Source organism: Pristiophorus japonicus, unplaced genomic scaffold (assembly GCF_044704955.1).
Source record: "Pristiophorus japonicus isolate sPriJap1 unplaced genomic scaffold, sPriJap1.hap1 HAP1_SCAFFOLD_296, whole genome shotgun sequence".
NCBI lineage: Eukaryota > Metazoa > Chordata > Chondrichthyes > Pristiophoridae > Pristiophorus > Pristiophorus japonicus.
Genome location: NW_027252735.1, coordinates 240,405 through 263,826, shown reverse-complemented (window position 1 = coordinate 263,826; position 23,422 = coordinate 240,405). Strand labels below are relative to the sequence as shown.

The following is a 23,422-nucleotide window of genomic DNA, read 5'->3' as shown; positions in this document are numbered from 1 at the left end:
TTTGTTCCCTTTTAAACGCTAGAAACTGAGACAGGGGGAATAAATAGAGAAATAAAAGCACAGGGATATAGAGGAAGAGAGAAGGGGAAAGATACTGTCCCCACCCAGAACTAATGCAGAAACCCCTCTGCTGCGCTCGGGGTGGCCACCCACAGCCTGGATACACTAACGGGAGAACACCAGCGGCAGGTCGGGGCCATAAAAGGAACGGCGAGCGGCCCTGGGAGCAGCTTGGAGATCCCAGGAGAATACTCCAGGGAGCAGCGCGAGCTGGTGCAGGAGGGCGGCGGCAGCGGAGAGTGACGTCATCAAGGTCCAGGTCGGTGATTGGAGCGTGGGCAGATACAGCAGGAGCGGCGAGATCGGGGCGAAGGAGCGGCGAGAGACTGTAGAGGGACGTGATCGGGGCCCAGGGGAGGCATGAGTTCAGGGCCAGGGGCCCAGGGGCAGCACGGACCAGCCCACACTGCGATATGTGTGCACACTGGGTCCGTGCAGCAGAGCTGGTCTCCAGTCGTCTTGGTTAACCCTTGCCACTGGACCAAGACCTCGCTCTGTCAAGCCCGTGTGATGGCTGGGGTGCAACGGCCATCACACGTTAAAAAAATCCACGCACAGGCATCTTCCACCCTTCGGGATGTAGTTTGGGTCCTTCATTGAAACGCCTGTGAACTCATCCTTTTTCGACGTGAAAGCAAGACATCCTCGTTTCGAGGGACCGCCTATGATGATGATGATGATGGATACATTAACGTCCCAACAGCTCATTGACTGCAGGAGTGGGACCGTGCGGCACTTCAGAAAACATGTCGAAAAGGCAAAGTCACTGATTCCGTCTCATGTGCTGCTCCGATCAAGAACAGCAACACACACTAAAAATGCTTCAATAATGGTGACATCTTATCTCCACATTTGCTGAGCAGGTGGTTTGTTGGTCGAGGGGTATGATTCTTGTTTCGCAGTTATTACTTGAAATTTGCAGAAAAATCCTGGTTTCAAATCCCAGACCAGCCTTGAATTTGTTTTGAAATTTTGCAAAGAAGGACTTGCATTTCTGCAGCGTCTGTCAGGAACTCATGATGCCCCAAAGCGCTTTACAGCCGTTGAGTTGCCTTTGAAATGTTGTCATGTGAGGAAAGATGTGCCCAAATCACCTCAACTCTTTGCAAACGAGTTCATAGAATCAAATAAGTTTACAGCACAGAAGGAGGCCATTTCGGCCAATGGTGTCCGCGCCGGCCAACAAGAGACTATCCAGCCTAATCCCACTTTCCAGCTCTAGGTCCATAACCCTGCAGGTTACTGCAGTTCAGGTGCACATCCAAGCACTTTTTAAATGTGGTGAGGGTTTCTGCCTCTACCACCCTTTCAGGCAGTGAGTTCCAGACCCCCACAACCCTCTGCGTGAAGAAATATCCCCTCTAAACTTTCGACCAATTACTTTAAATTTATGCCTCCTTGTTGTTGATCCCTCTGCTAAGGAAAATAGGTCCTTTCTATCCACTATATCTCGGACTCTCATCATTTTATACACCTCAATGAGGTCTCCCCTCAGGCTCTGTTCCATGGAAAACAAATCCAGCCTATCTAATCTGTCTCATGGCTAAGATTCTCCACTGCCGGCAACATCCTCGTAAATCTCCTCTGCACCATCTTCAGTGCAATCATGTCCTTCCTGTAATATGGCGACCAGAACTGCACGCAGTACTCCAGCTGTGACCTAACCTGCCCCACCGACCCCATCTCTTGTATTCTATGCCTCGGCTAATAAAGGCAATCATTCCATATTTCTTCTCAACCACCTTAGCTACCTGGCCTGCTACTTTCAGGGATCTGTGGACATGCACTCGCTGGATTCTGGGGAGGACCCAGCAGATTGGAAAACTGCAAATGTAATGCCCCGATTTAAAAAGGGAGGCAGACAAAAAGCAGGAAACTATAGACCAGTTAGCCTAACATCTATGGTTGGGCAAATGTTGGAATCATTTATTAAAGAAGCAGTAGCAGGACATAGAAACATCGAAACATAGAAAATAGGTGCAGGAGTAGGCGTTCGGCCCTTCGAGCCTGCACCACCATTCAATAAGATCATGGATGATCATTCAGCTCAGTACCCCTTTCCTGCTTTCTCTCCATACCCCTTGATCCCTTTAGCTATAAGGGCCACATTGAACTCCCTCTTGAATATATCTAACACACTGGCATCAACAACTCTGCAGCAGAGAATTCCACGGGTTAACAACTCTCTGAGCGAAGAAGTTTCTCCTCATCTCAGTCCTGAATGGCTTACCCCTTATCCCTTAGTCTCCGACCCCTGGTTCTGGACTTCCCCGACATCGGGACCTGTCCAGTCCCGTCAGAATTTTATATGTTTCCATGAGATCCCCTCTCATTCTTCCAAACTCCAGTGATCTCTCGATCCCTTGATTCCCAGAGACTCGAAAAATCTATCTAACGCAGCCTTGAATATATTCAGAGACTCAGCATCCACAGGCCTGTGGGGCAGAAAATTCCAAAGATTCATATCCCTCTGAGTGAAGAAATTCCTCCTCATCTCTGTCTTAAATGGCCGACCCCTTAACCTGAGACTGTGCCCCCTGGTTCTAGACACTCCAGCCCGGGGGAAACAACCTCTCAGCATCTACCCTGTCAATCCCCTTCAGAATATTGTGTGTTTCAATGAGATCACCTCTCATTCTTCGAAACTCCGGAGAGTATCGGCCCTTTCTACACAATCTCTCAACTTAAGACAGTCCTCTCATCCCAGGAATCAATCTGGTGAACCTCTGTTGTACCACCTCCCAGGCAAGTGTATCCTTCCTCAGATAAGGAGACCAAAACTGTGCGCAGTACTCCAGGTGTGGTCTCACCAGGGCCCTGTACAATTGTAGCAAGACTTCCTTACTCTTGTACTGTGGGCTATATATTAGGTACTATGGGGCGAGTGCCCTGTTTTTTTGCTGATTCGATGGTTGTATAAAAAGTTATTAAAATTTGACAGTTGCTCGGGAAACATATTTGTATTTCCTTCAGTGTACTCCTTTACTCTTCAAGGGCTAGATTTTCCCCAAGCAGTTTTGTCGGCGCACTGACCTCAAGCGCATTGACTTTGCGCGCTGGAAACGGCGCGGGGAAAAACTCGCCCCATCCTGGCCGCTGTGTACAGTCCCCGGAGTCCTGGCGTGGTGTCGATGGTGAAGTGGGGGGCGGAGCCAAATGCCTGCGCCGAAAACACTGCCGGCACCTTCGCACATGGGCAGTAGGGAGAGAAAACTTGGCACTCTGCCATTTTTAAACAGTGTCAAACCCGATGAAAAGCACAGTAGCTTCTCAGCTTCTCCGGTCGCTCGGCGGGCTCTCCCCCCGTCCCTCCCCGATAAAACGCACAGCTCCAGCAGCTGCAACTTCTCCGGTCCACAAGCTCACACTTCTCCGGTGTGTAGAGGCAGTATTTCCCCTTCTCTCTTCCTCTTGTCTATATCCCTCAGCATTGTTTTCTGGATTTATTCCCCCGGCCTCATTTTATGTGTTTAAAGGGAACAAAAGATGAAGTGGGCGACACTCTGGAACAATTTCTCTCACTCAAATGTATCTATTTAATGAAGTGAAATAAAGTGCAATTAAAGAATAAGGGAGAAGCCACTGTCACCCTTTTGACAGGAGAATAAACTCGCCCATGGCTGTTCATCCACAGAAAGTTTAAACATAATCTTCCTGCACGGGATCCTTTCACGTGGAAAGCAAATGTGATAACGGCTCCACTGCGGAAACCGCTCTGACCAGAAGTACAGCAGAGGGCAGCTGACCAGTGAATGCCTTCTGTGCTGATCGGGAATGTGTTGGCTCACCTTAAACAACTTCTGTCCCTCACTGACAGCTGTCAATCCTTCTCCTCCGCTGCCCTTTACACAAACATGTCACTGATCCCCACCCACCACCCCACATCCCCATCGTGTTATCTTCCATGTTAGCACAGTGGGGCCGCGGAGACACCTACTCTCTCCCCGCGGTTAGTGAACTCAGTCAGTCTGTAAAATTAAAGGGGAACAAGTGTCCCGCAAAGGGCAGGGGAAGGGAGAGAGTCTGTAACCTGGGTTTAATTGTTTGTCAAAGGCTACCCGTCCTGTTGTGTATTTCCAGCAGTTTCCTACTTTCACAGGTGGAGATACCGGGGCTGGACCATGCTACTAAAATACAATGAGGTCGGGATAAAAGTTCCTCACATACTCAGGGCAAATTAAATGATTGAAGTTCTACAATGGATTAATTAATGATGTTTAAATCAACGAATCTTTTTTTCCACATGAGATGCATGTAACTCTTTCTTATAAGGTTTTAATTTTGATGGAAGTGCAATTTCCCTGGCCGGAAATCGACCCAGGGCCGCGGTGGTGAGAGCGCCGAATCCTAATCACTGGACCAACAGGTAATGCTGCATTGCTGCATCGCTGCATCGTAATGCTTGGTGTCATTATTGTCCTTTTCAATCCACTTGTTTCACACCGAAACACATCGTAACCTTGATCTGAATTTAACGCCACGTCATTCTTTGAAATCACCTTTAAATGATTGGGTAAAACCACTCCTTGTACCACCGAAAAACAGCTTCGATTCCAGGTCAGGGCGGTAACTTCTGTAACAGCTTTTTTCAATTCAAAACCTTATAAGATTGAAGACATGCAGCTAATAAGAAAAAATAAGAATTAATTAAATCACAGTTAAATAACCGATCACCTTTTTCAGGATGAAATAAATATTAATATAGCTACTGAGGGACAGTAGTATCTTTAATCATTCATTTTCTCTTTACATGTGATGAATTTTTTGCCCGATCTCATTTACATGCTGTATGAGAAATTGTAAGTGTTTATGACTCAGTTGTAAAACCATTGATTGTGTGTGTGTCTATTCTTGATAGGAGGAGCACTTGAGACCAAAGTTCCAGTTCGAGATATGCATCAATAGAATCAATTTTCACCAGTTCCTTTAAACCCAATAACATAATTTATTTTGATTGGACTGGATGGAGGAACATGATCCATGTAAAAAATTGTTATCGTTTTACTTGTGCTGAATGCTCATAAAAGTATTGGAGTGGGAACTCACTGGATAACAGCAAAGCTTGCAATGTTTGCGGAATATATTCGTGAAGCCAAAATGCACAATGACAACCCGGAACTGTGCGGCACCGAATCCTCGGGGAAAAACATTAAAAGGCTTCGCCCGGAGATGGGTTTGGATTACCCACCTTTCAGTTACCAGCCGAATGCGCTAAACCATTGCACCACAGATACACACTGCAAAACATGCAAAACCAGGGTGTCAGTCAGTTAAAGCTTCAGATTGCTCCGACCGGGATGGAACTTATCCACTCTCAGTTGTACTTTTCCCAAGTAAAGTGTGGGACATTCATTGTGGATGTGTGGAAGCAGTCTGGTCCCGCACACTGCAGACACTTCCATGTCACCACCAACCAGCTCTCCCACAACCGGTGTGATCTACCTTCCAGCCTTCCGGTGCCTTGTCTGTGATGAAGTATGGTTCAAAAGTTTTGGAATAGTTGGTTCCATGGTGTAATGGTGGGCCCTCTTGATTTTAAATCTAGCGATCTGAGTTTAAATCTCGGTGAAACCTAAATTCTTGTTGTCCCAGCTGCTGAAAATTTGGGACAAACAAGTGAAAGACACCTGGTGCTGGTGGGCAGTTTTGTTGCCTTTTTCATTAATGCTTGATCTACAAGTCTAGTTGTCAAATTGTGTGCTCAACCGTCAGTTATCTGCTGCAAATCAGCGGAGGACAAATCACTTTGTTGTCTAATGCTGCCTTTGCCTGCACAATGTGTGCTGAGATTATCTGTACAATATGCATTCCGCAGAATGAATAAAAGCAATGCTTTTTGAAATGCAGGCACTGCATGTTTTGCACTCGATAAAACGTTGCATTTTCTTTTCATTAATTTTACATTAATGCATTGCAATGCCAACGCACTTTTTACGTGGCAAGATCGATAATTAGCAGAGCGTAATGAAGACATCGCAAAGTTTCTGTTTAAAGAATGGACTCAGTCGAGAATATTTTGTGGATTTTATTTTTCTGAGGCTATTTTCCCTATGCTGGGGACACCCTGCGCAGATATGTGAAAAAGCTGGTTTTGTTAAAACTCCAGAGACCGCATGGCAGTTCGCTCGGACAAAAGAGCTGTCAGTCATCCAATGACAAAAGAGCTGTCGGCCAGGAAGGGGGGCCACTGACAAAGCCACTCTAATTTGTAAAAGCACTTCTCACCTCCATCTCAGAAGGAGACACAGAACAATGAACCCACCAGCCTGGCCAGCCAAGGAGGAGCTAGGTCTTTCCCAACACAAAGGCTCAGAGAGATACCCAGACTAAGGGCCATCAGCCCAATGCATGGGAGGGATGGCCCATCACTGACTAAGTACCCGTGCTTAGAAACAAAGGGGTTTTAAAGATTGGCGGACAAGATAGGGGTAGCAAGACTCCCAGAAAGACAGGGTCCTTTCCACTTTATTTTTAGCTTGGAGCTTGGTGTGAAGCTTGGAGCTTGCAGCTTGCAGCTTGTGTCTAGAGAGAGCCCTCTCTCCCTCTCGCTCTCGCTCCACCGATCGATGTACCAGAGGAAGGGGCCGCAGTACTGCAGAAGAAGCCACCGAGACTGAAGACCAGGCAGTGACTTCCCACAGCTGAGCTGAGCAAGGAAACGGGCTGCGTGTGGTGGTGAACATGGTCGCGAGTGTCCCAAGCCAGTAACCAGATATCACAGGCCAGCTGGGTAAGGGCTCAGGGTTTTCTCAGAAGTGAAGCTTTCCAGGGCTATTCTGGGGAGGGTAATTCATTGGTAGGGGTGGGGTTAGAATCCACCAGGGAATTACTGCGTGTTACTAGGTTCATTTCTGTACTGTATGTATGTTGTTTGTAACCGGGATTTTATTCTCCACAGAGACAGTGATTTCTTTTAGCAGTGCATGTTTTAGACAGTGTATGTTAGACCAAATAAATATACTACGATTTATCACTGAAGCATCCCTTTCCATGACTCATTTAATTTACACTCTGAATAATAATTCCGGATCTAGAACTTTCGTAAGGTGGGGGCGATTCAAACCGTCCATCTGGCAATTGGGCGAGGATCACAAACACTTACAATATTTACTAAAGGATATACTTGCTTTGGAGGCAGTTCAGAGAAGGTTCACTGGGTTGACTCCGGAGATGAGGGGGTTGACTTATGAGAAAAGGTTGAGTAGGTGGGGCCTCTACTCATTGGAATTCAGAAGAATGAGAGGTGATCTTATCGAAACGTATAAGGTAATGAGGGAGCTTGATAAGGTGGATGCAGAGAGGATGGTTCCACTGATAGGGGAGACTAGAACTAGGGGGCATAATCTCAGAATAAGGGGCTGCCCATTTAAATCTGTGATGAGGAGGAATTTCTTCTCTCAGAGGGTTGTAAATCTGTCGAACTCACTGCATCAGAGAGCTGAGAAAGCCACGACATTTAATACATTTAAGACAGAGATAGCTTCTTAACTGATAAGGGAATAAGGCTTATGGGGAACGGGCAGGGATGTGGACTTGAGTCCATGATCGGATCAGCCATGATCATATTAAATGGTGGAGCAGGCTCGAGGGGCCATATGGCCTACTCCTGCTCCTAGTTCTTAAGTTCTTATGTTCTGAATAGCGACACACAAAAAAATGCTTTGATCATGGTTACACCTTATCTTCACGTTTGTCAAACAGTTGGCTCGTTGGTCTCGGGCTGTGATTTCCCTTCGGAGTTGTTAATTGAAATTTACGAGGGGTCCCAGAGGAGCCCTGATATTGCTCGCATATTTTGAAATTGCATCGAACTTTTGCAAAGAAGGACTTGCATATCTGCAGCGCCTTTCAGGAACTCATGACGCCCCAAAGCGCTTTACAGCCATTGAGTTATGTTTGAAGTGTTGTAGTTTGGGGAAAGATGTGCCCAGATCACCAAACATGTACCTCAACTCTTTGCAAAGAGTTTGGTGCAAATAATCAGGCGTCTCAGGGACTTGGACTTTCTTTGAATAAGTTCTGCTTGTACCTGCATTCAAGCTTGAAACAGCAACTGGGCTTCCATCTCACGGGACGTTTGGGGTTGATGTGCGTTGCTTTCAATCTTTGAAATTTCACCAAGCAAAGAAACGGTGAATCCAACTGTCCCTGTAAGCATTTAGTTCCCGTTTAATCACAGGAATATCCGCAGTCAGGAGCTGAAAAGGAATTCAAACCTAATACCGGCTTCGGGACAATCAGAATACTTTGTCGCAGACAAGGCACCGGAAGGCTGGAAGGTAGATCACACCGGTTGTGGGAGAGCTGGTTGGCGGTGACATGGAAGTGTCTGCAGTGTGCGGGACAAGACTGCTTCCACACATCCACAATGAATGTCCCTCCATTTATTTGGGAAAAGTACAACTGAGAGTGGACAAGTTCCATCCCGGTCGGAGCAATCTGAAGCTTTAATTGACTGACGCCCTGGTTTTGGATGTCTTGCACCTTATACTTCCATCAGTCTCTGTGGCGCAATGGGTTAGCGCGTTCGGCTGTTAACCGAAAGGTTGGTGGTTCGAGCCCACCCAGGGACGAAGTGTTTAACTGTTTTTCCCCGAGTATTTGGTGCCGCACAGTCCCAGGTTGTCATTGTGCGTTTTGGCTGCACGAATCTATTCCGCAAATGTTGCCAGCTGTGCTGTTATCCAATTAGTTCCCACTCCAATATTTTATGAGCATTCAGTTCAAGTAAAACGATAACAATTTTTTACATGGATCATGTTCCATCCAGCCCATTAGAAATAAATTATGTTACTGGGTTTAAAGAAACTGGTGGAAATTGATTCTATTGGTACATATACAGAACTGGAACTTCGGTCTCAAGTGCTCCTCCTATCAAGTATAGACACACACACAATCAATGGTTTTACAACTGAGTCATAAACACTTACAATTTTAAACCATTCTCATACAGCGTGTAAATGAGATAGGGATAAAACTTCATCACATGTAAAGAGAAAATGAATGATTGAGGATACCACTGTTCCTCAGTAATTATATTATTATTCATTTCATTCTGAAGAAGGTTATCGGCTAATTAACGGTGATTAAAAGAATTCTTACTTTTGCACGTTGGCTGCATGTCGTCAATTTTATAAGGTTTTGAATTTAAAAATGGGTTACAATGCTGGTTGAATACATGACCCCAAAGTCTTTTTGGGATCACAGGTTGAGTCTCTCTGGTGGTTTACGCTCTCTTGTAGAGCGCCTGAGTTGGGGCTCCGGTTGTTGGGCGCTGGCCTGTGTGTCTGCTGTTTGCGGTGCCTCAGGCCTATCCGGACTGCCCACAGTGACTGGGCTCTCCTCCCTTTGGTTCCGGTGTTCGGTCACCTGTGCTAGAGTGAACTCTCTATCATGTTCTTCCTCTGCTTCTTCTATGGGGTTGCTGAACCTCCTTTTTGTTTGATCCACGTGTTTGCGGCAGATTTGTCCATTGGTTAGTTTAACTACCAGAATCCTATTGCCCTCTTTGGCAATCACAGTGCCTGCGAGCCATTTAGGCCCTGCAGTGTAGTTGTGGACAACAACAGGGTCGTTTACACCAATATATCCCCTGCATTCCTGTCATGGTAGTTATATTGTGATTGGCGCCTGCTCTCAACAATTTCTTTCATGGTGTGGTGTATAAGGGATAACGGGATTTGAGCATCCTTATCATTAGCAGCCCTGCGGGTGGAACCCCTGTGAGCGAGTGTGGTCGGGATCTATTGGCCAACAGGAGGCGTGATAAGTGGCTTTGTAGGGAACCCCCTTGGATTCTGAGCATCCCCTGTTTGATTATCTGCACTTTTCGTTCTGGCTGGCCGTTTGAGGCTTGAACGGTGCCTTTCTGACATGGTTAATTCCATTGCCTGCCATGAAGTCCTGGAATTCAGTGCTTGTGAAGCACGGGCCATTGTCGCTGACCAAGATGTCCGCTAGACTGTGGGCGGCGAACATTGCCCGTAGACTTTCTACCGTGGCAGAGGATGTGCTTGAATTTAAAATGTCACACTCGATCCATTTGGAGTGAGCGTCTACTACAACCAAAAACATTTTTCCGATGAAAGGACCTGCGTAGTCATCATGGATGCATGACCAAGGCTTGGCGGGCCATGGCCTGGGGCTAAGGGGGGCTTCCCTGGGCGCATTGCCCAGCTGGGCACACGTGTTGTACCTGCGAACACAAACTTCCAGATCTGCATCTATCCCTGGCCACCAAACGTGTGACCTGGCAATTGCCTTCATCATGACAATGCCCGGATGCTCATTGTGGAGTTCTCTGATGAACACCTCTCTGCCCATCTGGGGCATGACTACGCGGTTTCCCCACAGTAGGCAATCGGCCTGAATCGAGAGTTCATCCCTGCCCCTGTGAAATGGTTTAAATTCCTCAGGGCATGCCCTGTACGTGGCTGCCCAGTCCCCATTCAGGACACATTTCTTGACTAGAGACAATAGCGGGTCTCAATTTGTCCAGACTTTAGTCTGACGGGCTGTCACGGGTGAGCCATCGGTTGCGAAAGCTTCAACAGCCATGACCATCTCAGCGGCATGCTCGGTAGCCCCCTCAGTGGTGGCTGGTGGGAGCCTGCTGAGTGCATCGGCGCAGTTTTCAGTACCCGGTCTGTGCCGAATTGTGTAGTCATAGGTGGCTAACGTGAGTGCCCACCTCTGTATGCGGACCGATGCGTCTGCATTTATGGCCTTGTTGTCGGCCAAAAGGGACGTGAGGGGTTTGTGATCTGTCTCCAGCTCAAATTTCCTGCCAAACAGATACTGGTGCATTTTCTTTACCGAATATACACATGCGAGCGCCTCCTTTTCTATCATCCCGTAGCCCCTTTCTGCCTGGGACAGACTTCTGGAGGCATAAGCTACCGGCTGTAACTGACCCTTGGCATTGACAGGCTGCAACACAAACCCGACATCATAGGACGACGCATCGCACGTTAACACAAGTTTCTTACATGGGTCATATCGCGTTAACAGATTGTTGGAACATAACAAATTGTGTGCTCTATTAAAAGCCCTTTCATGGCTGTCCCCCCTAGACCCATTCGAGACCTTTGCTTAGGAGCACGTGTCGCGGCTCTAGCAGCGTGCTCAATTTGGGAAGAAAGTTACCAAATAGTTTGGGAGCCCCAGGAACAAACGCAGCTCCGTCGTGTTACGGGATCTGGGTGCTCTCTGGATCGCTTCCGTCTTGGACGCAGTAGGGCTCATCCCGTCTACTCCTCCCCTCATCCCCAGGAATTCTACCTCTGGAGCTAGGAAGATGCACTTCGCCTTTTTCAGTCGCAGCCCTACCCGGTCCAGTCTGCGTAGCACCTCCTCCAGGTTGTGGAGGTGTTCTTCAGTATCGTAACCCGTGATGAGGATGTCGTCCTGAAAAACCATCGTCCCTGGAATCGACTTGAGGAGGCTTTCCATATTTCATTGGAAGATTGCGGCGGCCGAGCAAATCCCGAACGGACATCTGTTGTACTCAAACAACCCCTTGTGTGTCGTGATGGTGGTCAGCTTCTTCAACTCTCTCGCCAGCTCCTGGGTCATGTAAGCTGAGGTCACGTCCAATTTTGAAAAAAGTTTTCCACCGGATAGCATCGCAAAGAGGTCCTCCGCTCTCGGTAGCGGGTACTGGTCTTGGAGTGACACCCGATTGATGGTGGCCTTGTAATCACCATATATCCTGACCGACCCATCCGCCTTGAACACCGGTACAATCGGGCTCGCCCAGTCACTGAATTCGACTGGCAAAATGATACCTTCCCTCAGCAGGCGGTTCAATTCACCTTCTATCTTTTCCCGCATCACGTACGGCACCGCTCTGGCCTTGTGGTGTCCTGGCCTGGCTTCCGGGTTTATGTGAATCACTACCTTGGCCCCCATGAAAGTGCCAATGCCGGGTTGAAATAATGAGTCAAATTTGTGCAGGATCTGTGAGCATGAAACTCGCTCCACAGAGGAAATAGCATTAACATTGCCCCATTTCTAGTTCATGACAGCAAGCCAACTCCTCCCCAGTAGTGCGGGACCGTCCCCCAGGACAACCCAGAGTGGCAACCTGTTCTCCGAATCTTTGTGGGTCACGATTGTCGTGGCGCTGCCAAGCACCGGAATGATCTCCTTGGTGTATGTCAGTAGCTGTGCGTCAATCGGTGATAATTTTGGCCCTACTGGCCTTGGACGCCCACAACCTTTCAAACTATTTGTTACCCATCAGGGACTGGCTAGCCCCCGTGTCTAGCTCCATTGATACTGGGATGCCACTGAGGAGCACTTTCATCATTATCGGTGGCGTCCTGGTGTATGAACTGTATACGTGCTCCACATGAACTCACTGAACTTCAGCTTCCAGCGATTTCCCCCAGCGTTCATTTCTGCAATTTCTGTAGGTATTTTGCTCATCTCTGCAACCTTCGGCTGAGTTTGTGCCTCCATGCCTCCAACATGAGCTGTTGTTGGAAACAAAAGATCCCTTGCTAGTCAATCGTCCCTGACTACCCCTGTGACTGTCCTTGAGTGTGCCATTAACAGGTGTTGATGGCCCCATTACTGGCCACATTGTCCCTTGCAATGGTGTGAATCGCCGTTCTGCTTGCCATTATCTCTGTCGAACTCCCCCTCTGGGTTCGACTGCATGTTGGGGCATGCCCGATTGCCCTTGTCTGCCTGGAGAACTGTGTGCTGCTTCAACAATGTTGATTCTCTGTCCCAACCATTCCTTAACACAGTATCTCTCGTCTATTCTGCTAGCGGCCATGCTCACGTGGTTTAAATCCCAGTTTCTCGTCACCATTGATACATCCTTACTATACAGCAGAAATGCACACGAGGCCCATGCTTGAGAGAAGGTCAGTCTGTGGCCTGTCCTTTATTCCTTAGCACTCAAGTGATGAAAGTGGGTGGAGCTTCCCCTTTTATACCTGAAGGTCCAGGTTAAAAGTGTCTCCCACAAGTTCACCACCTAGTGGTCATTGTTCTCACAGTGTACAACTGAGGTCAGATTATATATGGGTTACAATGTTGGTTGAATACATGACAATAAGCACTTAAAATTTTAAACCATTCTCCTAAAATACAGTGTGTAAACGAGATAGGGATAAAAGTTCATCACATGTAAAGAGAAAATTAATGATTGAAGCTAGTAAAAGATCCTCTCGGAATAAGTGATCACAGTATGGTTGAATTTGTAATACAGATTGAGGGTGAGGAAGTAGTGTCTCAAACGAGCGTACTATGCTGAAACAAAGGGGACTACAGTGGGATGAGGGCAGAGTTGGCTAAAGTAGACTGGAAACACAGACTAAACGGTGGCACAATTGAGGAACAGTGGAGGACTTTTAAGGGGCTCTTTCATAGTGCTCAACAAAAATATATTCCAGTGAAAAAGAAGGGCGGTAAGAGAAGGGATAACCAGCCGTGGATAACCAAGGAAATAAAGGAGAGTATCAAATTAAAAACCAATGCGTATAAGGTGGCCAAGGTTAGTGGGAAAATAGAAGATTGGGAAAATTTTAAACGACAGCAAAGAATGACTAAGAAAGCAATAAAGAAAGGAAAGATAGATTACAAAGGTAAACTTGTGCAAAGCATAAAAACGGATAGTTAAAGCTTTTACCAATATATAAAACGGAAAAGAGTGACTAAAGTAAATGTTGGTCCCTTAGAAGATGAGAAGGGGGATTTAATAATGGGAATCTTTATGGGTAGAGCTGCAGAATACCAAAGGGCAAAAAACGCTAGTGGGAGTTGTGTACAGACCTCCAAACAGTAGCAGTGATGTTGGGGAGGGCATCAAACATGAAATTAGAGATGCGTGCAATAAAGGTGCAGCAGTTATAATGGGTGACTTTAATATGCACATAGACTGGGTTAACCAAACTGGAAGTAATACGGTGGAGGAGGATTTCCTGGAGTGCATAAGGGATGGTTTTTTAGACCAATATGTCGAGGAACCAACTAGGGGGGAGGCCATCTTAGACTGGGTGTTGTGTAATGAGAGAGGATTAATTAGCAATCTCGTTGTGCGAGGCCCCTTGGGGAAGAGTGACCATAATATGGTGGAATTCTGCATTAGGATGGAGAATGAAACAGTTAATTCAGAGACCATGGTCCAGAACTTAAAGAAGGGTAACTTTGAAGGTATGAGGCGTGAATTGGCGAGGATAGATTGGCGAATGATACTGAAGGGGTTGACTGTGGATGGGCAATGGCAGACATTTAGAGACCGCATGGATGAACTACAACAATTGTACATTCCTGTCTGGCGTAAAAATAAAAAAGGGAAGGTGGCTCAACCGTGGCTATCAAGGGAAATCAGGGATAACATTAAAGCCAAGGAAGTGGCATACAAATTGGCCAGAAATAGCAGCGAACCCAGGGACTGGGAGAAATTTAGAACTCAGCAGAGGAGGACAAAGGGTTTGATTAGGGCAGAGAAAATGGAGTACGAGAAGAAGCTTGCAGGGAACATTAAGACGGATTGCAAAAGTTTCTATAGATATGTAAAGAGAAAAAGGTTAGTAAAGACAAATGTAGGTCCCCTGCAGTCAGAATCAGGGGACGTCATAACGGGGAACAAAGAAATGGCGGACCAATTGAACAAGTACTTTGGTTCGGTATTCACTGAGGAGGACACAAACAACCTTCCGGATATAAAAGGGGTCGGAGGGTCTAGTAAGGAGGAGGAACTGAGGGAAATCCTTATTAGTCGGGAAATTGTGTTGGGGAAGTTGATGGGATTGAAGGCCGATAAATCCCCAGGGCCTGATGGACTGCATCCCAGAGTACTTAAGGAGGTGGCCTTGGAAATAGTGGATGCATTGACAGTCATTTTCCAACATTCCATTGACTCTGGATCAGTTCCGATGGAGTGGAGGGTAGCCAATGTAACCCCACTTTTTAAAAAAGGAGGGAGAAAGAAAACAGGGAATTATAGACCGGTCAGCCTGACATCGGTACTGGATAAAATGATGGAATCAATTATTAAGGATGTCATAGCAGTGCATTTGGAAAGAGGTAATATGATAGGTCCAAGTCAGCATGGATTTGTGAAAGGGAAATCATGCTTGACAAATCTTCTGGAATTTTTTGAGGATGTTTCCAGTAGAGTGGACAAGGGAGAGCCAGTTGATGTGGTATATTTGGACTTTCAGAAGGCTTTCGACAAGGTCCCACACAAGAGATTAATGTGCAAAGTTAAAGCACATGGGATTGGGGGTAGTGTGCTGACATGGATTGAGAACTGGTTGTCAGACAGGAAGCAAAGAGTAGGAGTAAATGGGGACATTTCAGAATGGCAGGCAGTGACTAGTTGGGTACCGCAAGGTTCTGTGCTGGGGCCCCAGCTGTTTACACTGTACATTAATGATTTAGACGAGGGGATTAAATGTAGTATCTCCAAATTTTCGGATGACACTAAGTTGGGTGGCAGTGTGAGCTGCGAGGAGGATGCTATGAGGCTGCAGAGCGACTTGGATAGGTTAGGTGAGTGGGCAAATGCATGGCAGATGAAGTATAATGTGGATAAATGTGAGGTTATCCACTTTGGTGGTAAAAACAGAGAGACAGACTATTATCTGAATGGTGACAGATTAGGAAAAGGGGAGATGCAAAGAGACCTGGGTGTCATGGTACATCAGTCATTGAAGGTTGGCATGCAGGTACAGCAGGCGGTTAAGAAAGCAAATGGCATGTTGGCCTTCATAGCGAGGGGATTTGAGTACAGGGGCAGGGAGGTGTTGCTACAATTGTACAGGGCCTTGGTGAGGCCACACCTGGAGTATTGTGTACAGTTTTGGTCTCCTAACCTGAGGAAGGACATTCTTGCTATTGAGGGAGTGCAGCGAAGGTTCACCAGACTGATTCCCGGGATGGCGGGACTGACCTATCAAGAAAGATTGGATCAACTGGGCTTGTATTCACTGGAGTTCAGAAGAATGAGAGGGGACCTCATAGAAACGTTTAAAATTCTGACGGGGTTAGACAGGTTAGATGCAGGAAGAATCTTCCCAATGTTGGGGAAGTCCAGAACCAGGGGACACAGTCTAAGGATAAGGGGGAAGCCACTTAGGACGGAGATGAGGAGGAATTTCTTCACCCAGAGAGTGGTGAACCTGTGGAATTCTCTACCACAGAAAGTTGTTGAGGCCAATTCACTGAATATATTCAAAAAGGAGTTAGATGAAGTCCTTACTACTAGGGGAATCAAGGGGTATGGTGAGAAAGCAGGAATGGGGTACTGAAGGTGCATGTTCAGCCATGAACTCATTGAATGGTGGTGCAGGCTAGAAGGGCCGAATGGCCTACTCCTGCACCTATTTTCTATGTTTCTATGTTTCTAAATGTGGAAATGGCTGAGACCTTAAACAATTATTTTGCTTCGGTCTTCACAATGGAAGACACAGAAACCATGCCAGAAATTGCTGGTCACAGGAATGTGGGAAGAGAGGACCTTGAAACAATCACTATCACTAGTGGGGTAGTGCTGGACAGGCTAATGGGACTCAAGGTAGACAAGTCCCCTGGTCCTGATGAAATGCCAGGGTATTAAAAGAGATGGCGGAAGTTATAGCAGATGCATTCATTATAATCTACCAAAATTCTCTGCACTTGCGGAGGTACCAGCAGATTGGAAAGCAGCTAATGTAACGCCTCTGTTTAAAAAAGGGGGCAGACAAAAGGCAGGTAACTATAGGCTGGTTAGTTTAACATCTGTAGTAGGGAAAATGCTTGAAACTATCATGAAGGAAGAAATAGTGGGACATCAAGATAGGAATAGTGCAATCAAGCAGACGCAGCATGGATTCATGAAGGGGAAATCATGTTTAACTAATTTATTGGAATTCTTTGAGGATATAACGAGCATGTTGGATAGAGGTGTACCGATGGATGTGGTGTATTTAGATTTTCAAAAGGCATTCGATAAGGTACCACACAAAAGGTTACTGCAGAAGATAAAGATACGCGGAGTCAGTGGAAATGTATTAGCATGGATAGAGAATTGGCTAGCTAACAGAAAGCAGAGAGTCGGGATAAATGGGCCCTTTTCGGGTTGGAAATCGGTGGTTAGTGGTGTGCCACAGGGATCGGTGCTGGGACCACAACTGTTTACAATATACATAGATGACCTGGAAGAGGGGACAGAGTGTAGTGCAACAAAATTTGCAGATGACACAAAGATTAGTGGGAAAGCAGGTTGTGTAGAGGACAGAGAGGCTGCAAAGAGATTTAGATAGGTTAAATGAATGGGCTAAGGTTTGGCAGATGGAATACAATGTCAGAAAGTGTGAGGTCATCCACCTTGGGAAAAAAAAACAGTAAAAAGGGAATATTATTTGAATGGGGAGAAATTGCAACATGCTGCGGTGCAGAGGGACCTGGGGGTCCTTGTGCATGAATCCCAAAAAGTTAGTTTGCAGGTGCAACAGGTAATCAGGAAGGCGAATGGAATGTTGGCCTTCATTGCGAGAGGCATGGAGTACAAAAGCAGGGAGGTCCTGCTGCAACTGTATAGGGTATTGGTGAGGCCGCACCTGGAGTACTGCGTGCAGTTTTGGTCACCTTCCTTAAGGAAGGATATACTAGCTTTGGAAGGGGTACAGAGACAATTCACTCGGCTGATTCCGGAGATGAGTGGGTTATCTTATGATGATAGATTGAGTAGACTGGGTCTTTACTCGTTGGAGTTCAGAAGGATGAGGGGTGATCTTGTTGAAACATTTAAAATAATGAAAGGGATAGACAAGATAGAGGCAGAGAGATTGTTTCCACTGGTCGGGGAGACGAGAACTAGGGGGCACAGCCTCAAAATACGGGGGAGCCAATTTAAAACCAAGTTGAGAAGGAATTCCTTCTCCCAGAGGGTTGTGAATCTGTGGAATTCTCTGCCCAAGGAAGCAGTTGAGGCTAGCGCATTGAATGTATTCAAGTCACAGATAGATAGATTTTTAACCAATAAGGGAATTAAGGGTTATGAGGAGCGGGCGGATAAGTGGAGCTGAGTCCACGGCCAGATCAGCCATGACCTTGTTGAATGGCGGAGCAGGATCGAGGGGCTAGATGGCCGACTCCTGTTCCTAATTTTTATGTTCTTATGTTATTATGTACCACTATCCCTCAGTAACCATATTATCATTTCTTTAATTCTGCAAAAGAAAGTTATCGGTTCATTGAACGTGATTAAATGAATTAATTTTTTCACATTAGCTGCATGTTGACATTTATATAGGGCTATTAGTTTGAAAACTGTGTTGTAAATATTATCTCCCTGACCAAGAATTGAACCTGTGTTGCGGTGGTGCAAGGGGTGGATTCAGTGAATTATTTGAATGTGATTTCAAGTGGCGTTTACTTTAGTGTATGTAGGTACCTTGAGTAATGACTCCACGAGGCAGGGTATGATACTTAAACTGTGTAGACGTGTACTCCTTTATTTGAAGCTCCTCGAGTGAGGACACCAAGCTGTGAGCTCCTTTATATACTGGGTTGCAGGTAACCTTTCGGTCTCAAGCAGCAGCATCCTCTGGTGTAGGTCAGGTGTGTAGAGTGTAAGAGTACATTCAGTGTTACATAGCAGTGTTACAGACATCACACAGTAAACAGGCATGCATACACAACAGTTACAATCTTTTTCGGTGTGAATCAAGTGAACTGAAAATGACAATAATGTCATGAACTATAATGATGCAGCAGTAAAACGGTCTATCGGTCCCTGGTTGTCGAGTGGTAAGGATTCAATGCTCTCAACGTTGTGTCCTGGATTCAATTCCCACCCTGGGAAGTTGTACTTTTAATTCAAAACCTTATAAAAAAAAGAGTTCATTTATTTTACAGATCTATATGCAAATCTTTTATAAAAAATAAGAATCATTGACTTGAACATCATTAATTAATACATAAATTATTTTGTAAATCTTTTACCATTTATTTTGCCATGAGCATATGAGGAACTTTTATTCCGATCTCATTGGGTTTAATTGTGGTACAAATGACGAACCGGGGGCTGGGTTAAGGAAAGGTTTACGTGGTGTAGCCGTTATCATGTTCACCTCCCACATGAAATGTCCCTGGTTTGAGCCTGGGCGCGTGCTTTATTTTAGAATATATTTGCTGTGAAATACATTGAACAAAAGTAGCCCCAGGTTCCGTGTCTTATGAGCAATGAACATTTTAAACCAATCTCCTAAAATACAGGGTGAGTAAAGTCAGATTTATGGATTGAGTCGGCACAACTGGAGCTTTCTGATCCAGAAGATTCGGGGGGTGCGTTAATTTGGGAGTTTGACGACTTTGAAAAGAACATTTTTGACTTGTGCAGCTTCGGTCAGAGAAATGTTTGTGAAAAGATTTTTTCACAGAAAGGGATTCAGAATTACACCTTCTGGCTTAACACTTCTCTCTGGGCACTAAGTTTAGCAGTGGTTTCTGTAGTGTAGTGGTTATCACGTTTGTCTCACACACGAAACGGCCCCGGTTCGAGCCTGGGCAGAAACATCATTTTAGAATATATTTGCTGTGAAATAAATTGAAAAAAGTACCCCACGTTCCTTGACTTCTGAGCAATGAACATTTGAAACCATTTCAAAAATTCAGAGTGTGTTAAGTCAGATAGGGTGTAAAATATCATCTATGATGAAAGCTCCTGAAATTATTACAGTTCAGTTATTGAAGTATTGACGATAAGTCTGCAAAACAATCCGGGTGGGAATATTGGCCCAAAAATTCCGGTTGGAGGCTTCCCACGGGCAATTCCTTTCCGATCGGTGATGTTTTAATCACCCCACCTCCCACAGAGTTTAATTAATTGCATGTAATTATTTGAAAAAAGTTTGAATTAAAAAGTTACTTTCCGAACTCGGGCTCCCTCTGTGAATGCCTAACCACGAAACGAGCAGGATACACATTAAATAATTTAATTCCAGACTTCATATTTCCTTTGCTGTTTCACAATAACCAGACTTATGCTCCAAAATCTGTCTCACCGTTTCCCCGGTGTCAGTCAGAGAAGCACATGGGACTGAATCAGTGACTTTGCTTTTTCGACCTGTCTTCTGAAGCGCTGAACGGTCCCACTCCGACAATCAATGAACTGTTGGGACGTTAGTGTATCCAGGCTGTGGGTGGCCACCCCGAGCGCAGCAGAGGAGTTTCTGCATTAGTTCTGGGTAGAGGCAGTATTTCCCCTTCTCTCTTCCTCTTGTCTATATCCCTCGGCTTTGTTTTCTGGATTTATTCCCCCGGCCTCATTTTATGTGTTTAAAAGGGAACAAAAGATGAAGTGTGCGACACTCTGGAACAATTTCTCTCACTCAAATATATCTATTTCGTGAAGTGAAATAAAGAGCAATTAAAGAATAAGGGAGAAGCCACTGTCGCCCTTTTAACAGGAGAATAAACTCGCCCATGACTGTTCATCCACAGCAAGTTTAAACATAATCTTCCTGCACGGGATCCTTTCACGTGGAAAGCAAACGTGATAACGGCTCCACTGCGGAAACCGCTCTGACCAGAAGGACAGCAGAGGGCAGCTGACCAGTGAATGCCTTCTGTGCTGATCGGGAATGTGTTGGCTCACCTTAAACAACTTCTGTCCCTCACTGACAGCTGTCAACCCTTCTCCTCCGCTGCCCTTTACACAAACATGTCACTGATCCCCACCCACCATCCCACATCCCCATCGTGTTATCTTCCATGTTAGCACAGTGGGGCCGTGGAGGCACCTACTCTCTCCCCGCGGTTAGTGAACTCAGTCAGTCTGTAAAATTAAAGGGGAACAAGTGTCCCGCAAAGGGCAGGGGAAGGAAGAGAGTCTGTAACCTGGGTTTAATTGTTTGTCAAAGGCTACCCGTCCTGTTGTGTATTTCCAGCAGTTTCCTACTTTCACAGGTGGAGATACCGGGGCTGGACCATGCTCCTAAAATACAATGAGGTCGGGATAAAAGTTCCTCACATACTCAGGGCAAATTAAATGATTGAAGTTCTACAATGGATTAATTAATGATGTTTAAATCAATGAATCTTTTTTTCCACATGAGATGCATGTAACTCTTTCTTCTAAGGTTTTAATTTTGATGGAAGTGCAATTTCCCTGGCCGGAAATCGACCCAGGGCCGCGGTGGTGAGAGCGCCGAATCCTAATCACTGGACCACCAGGGAACGCTGCATTGCTGCATCGCTGCATCGTAATGCTTGGTGTCATTATTGTCCTTTTCAATCCACTTGTTTCACACCGAAACACATCGTAACCTTGATCTGAATTTAACTTCACGTGATTCTTTGAAATCACCTTTAAATGATTGGGTAAAACCACTCCTTCTGCCACCGAAAAACCGCTTCGATTCCAGGTCAGGGCGGTAACTTCTGTAACAGCTTTTTTCAATTCAAAACCTTATAAAATTGACGACATGCAGCTAATATGAAAAAATAAGAATTCATTTAATCACCGTTAAATAACCGATAACCTTTTTCAGGATGAAATAAATAATAATATAGTTACTGAGGGACAGTAGTATCTTTAATCATTCATTTTCTCTTTACATGTGATGAATTTTTATCCCTATCTCATTTCCATGCTGTATGAGAAATTGTAAGTGTTTATGACTCAGTTGTAAAACCATTGATTGTGTGTGTGTCTATTCTTGATAGGAGGAGCACTTGAGACCGAAGTTCCAGTTCGATATATGCATCAATAGAATCAATTTTCACCAGTTCCTTTAAACCCAATAACATAATTTATTTTGATTGGACTGGATGGAGGAACATGATCCATGTAAAAAATTGTTATCGTTTTACTTGTGCTGAATGTTCATAAAAGTATTGGAGTGGGAACTCACTGGATAACAGCAAAGCTTGCAATGTTTGCGGAATATATTCGTGAAGCCAAAATGCACAATGACAACCCGGAACTGTGCGGCACCGAATCCTCGGGGAAAAACATTAAAAGGCTTCGCCCGGAGATGGGTTTGGATTACCCACCTTTCATTTACCAGCCGAATGCGCTAAACCATTGAAACACAGATACACACTGCAAGACATGCAAAACCAGGGTGTCAGTCAGTTAAAGCTTCAGATTGCTCCGACCGGGATGGAACTTATCCACTCTCAGTTGTACTTTTCCTAAATAAAGGGTGGGACATTCATTGTGGATGTGTGGAAGCAGTCTGGTCCCGCACACTGCAGACACTTCCATGTCACCACCAACCAGCTCTCCCACAACCGGTGTGATCTACCTTCCAGCCTTCCAGTGCCTTGTCTGTGACGAAGTATGTTTCAAATGTTTTGGAATAGTTGGTTTCATGGTGTAATGGTGAGCTCTCTTGACTTTAAATCTAGTGATTTGAGTTCATATCTCAGTGAAACCTAAATTCTTGTTGTCCCAGCTGCTGAAAATTTGGGACAAACAAGTGAAAGACACCTGGTGCTGGTGGGCAGTTTTGTTGCCTTTTTCATTGATGCTTGATCTGCAAGTCTAGTTGTCAAATTGTGTGTCAACCGTCAGTTATCTGCTACAAATCAGCGGAGGACAAATCACTTTGTTGTCGAATGCTGCCTTTGCCTGCACAATGTGTGCTGAGATTATCTGTGCAATATGCATTCCGCAGGATGAATAAAAGCAATGCTTTTTGAAATGCAGCCACTGCATGTTTTGCACTCGACAAAACGTTGCATTTTCTTTTCATTAATTTTACATTAATGCATTGCAATGCCAACGCACTTTTTACGTGGCAAGATCGATAATTAGCAGAGCAGAATGAAGAGATCACAAAGTTTCTGTTTAAAGATTGGACTCAGTCGAGAATATTTTGTGGATTTTATTTTTCTGAGGCTATTTTCCCTGTGCTGGGGTCACCCTGCGCAGATATGTGAAAAAGCTGGTTTTGTTAAAACTCCAGAGACCGCATGGCAGTGAGCTGGGACAAAAGACCTGTCAGTCATCCATTGACAAAAGAGCTGTCGGCCAGGAAGGGGGGCCACTGACAAAGCCACTCTAATTTGTAAAAGCACTTCTCACCTCCATCTCAGAAGGAGACACAGAACAATGAACCCACCAGCCTGGCCAGCCAAGGAGGAGCTGGGTCTTTCCCAACACAAAGGCTCAGAGAGATGCCCAGACTAAGGGCCATCAGCCCAATGCATGGGTGGGATGGCCCATCACTGACTAAGTACCCGTGCTTAGAAACAAAGGGGTTTTAAAGATTGGCGGGAAAGATAGGGGTAGCAAGACTCCCAGAAAGACAGGGTCCTTTCCACTTTATTTTTAGCTTGGAGCTTGGTGTGAAGCTTGGAGCTTGCAGCTTGCAGCTTGTGTCTAGAGAGAGCCCCCTCTCCCTCTCGCTCT

General features: G+C 45.6%; 2 non-coding genes across 2 annotated transcripts; both read left to right on the top strand.

The window, feature by feature from the left end:
- Positions 1 to 8,559: 8,559 nt before the first annotated feature.
- Positions 8,560 to 8,633, top strand: trnan-guu (transfer RNA asparagine (anticodon GUU)). Its single transcript has one exon. It is a non-coding gene; the product is annotated as a tRNA-Asn (tRNA).
- Positions 8,634 to 19,505: 10,872 nt separating this feature from the next.
- On the top strand, positions 19,506 to 19,578 carry trnav-cac (transfer RNA valine (anticodon CAC)). Its single transcript has one exon. It is a non-coding gene; the product is annotated as a tRNA-Val (tRNA).
- The last annotated feature ends 3,844 nt before the right edge of the window (positions 19,579 to 23,422 follow it).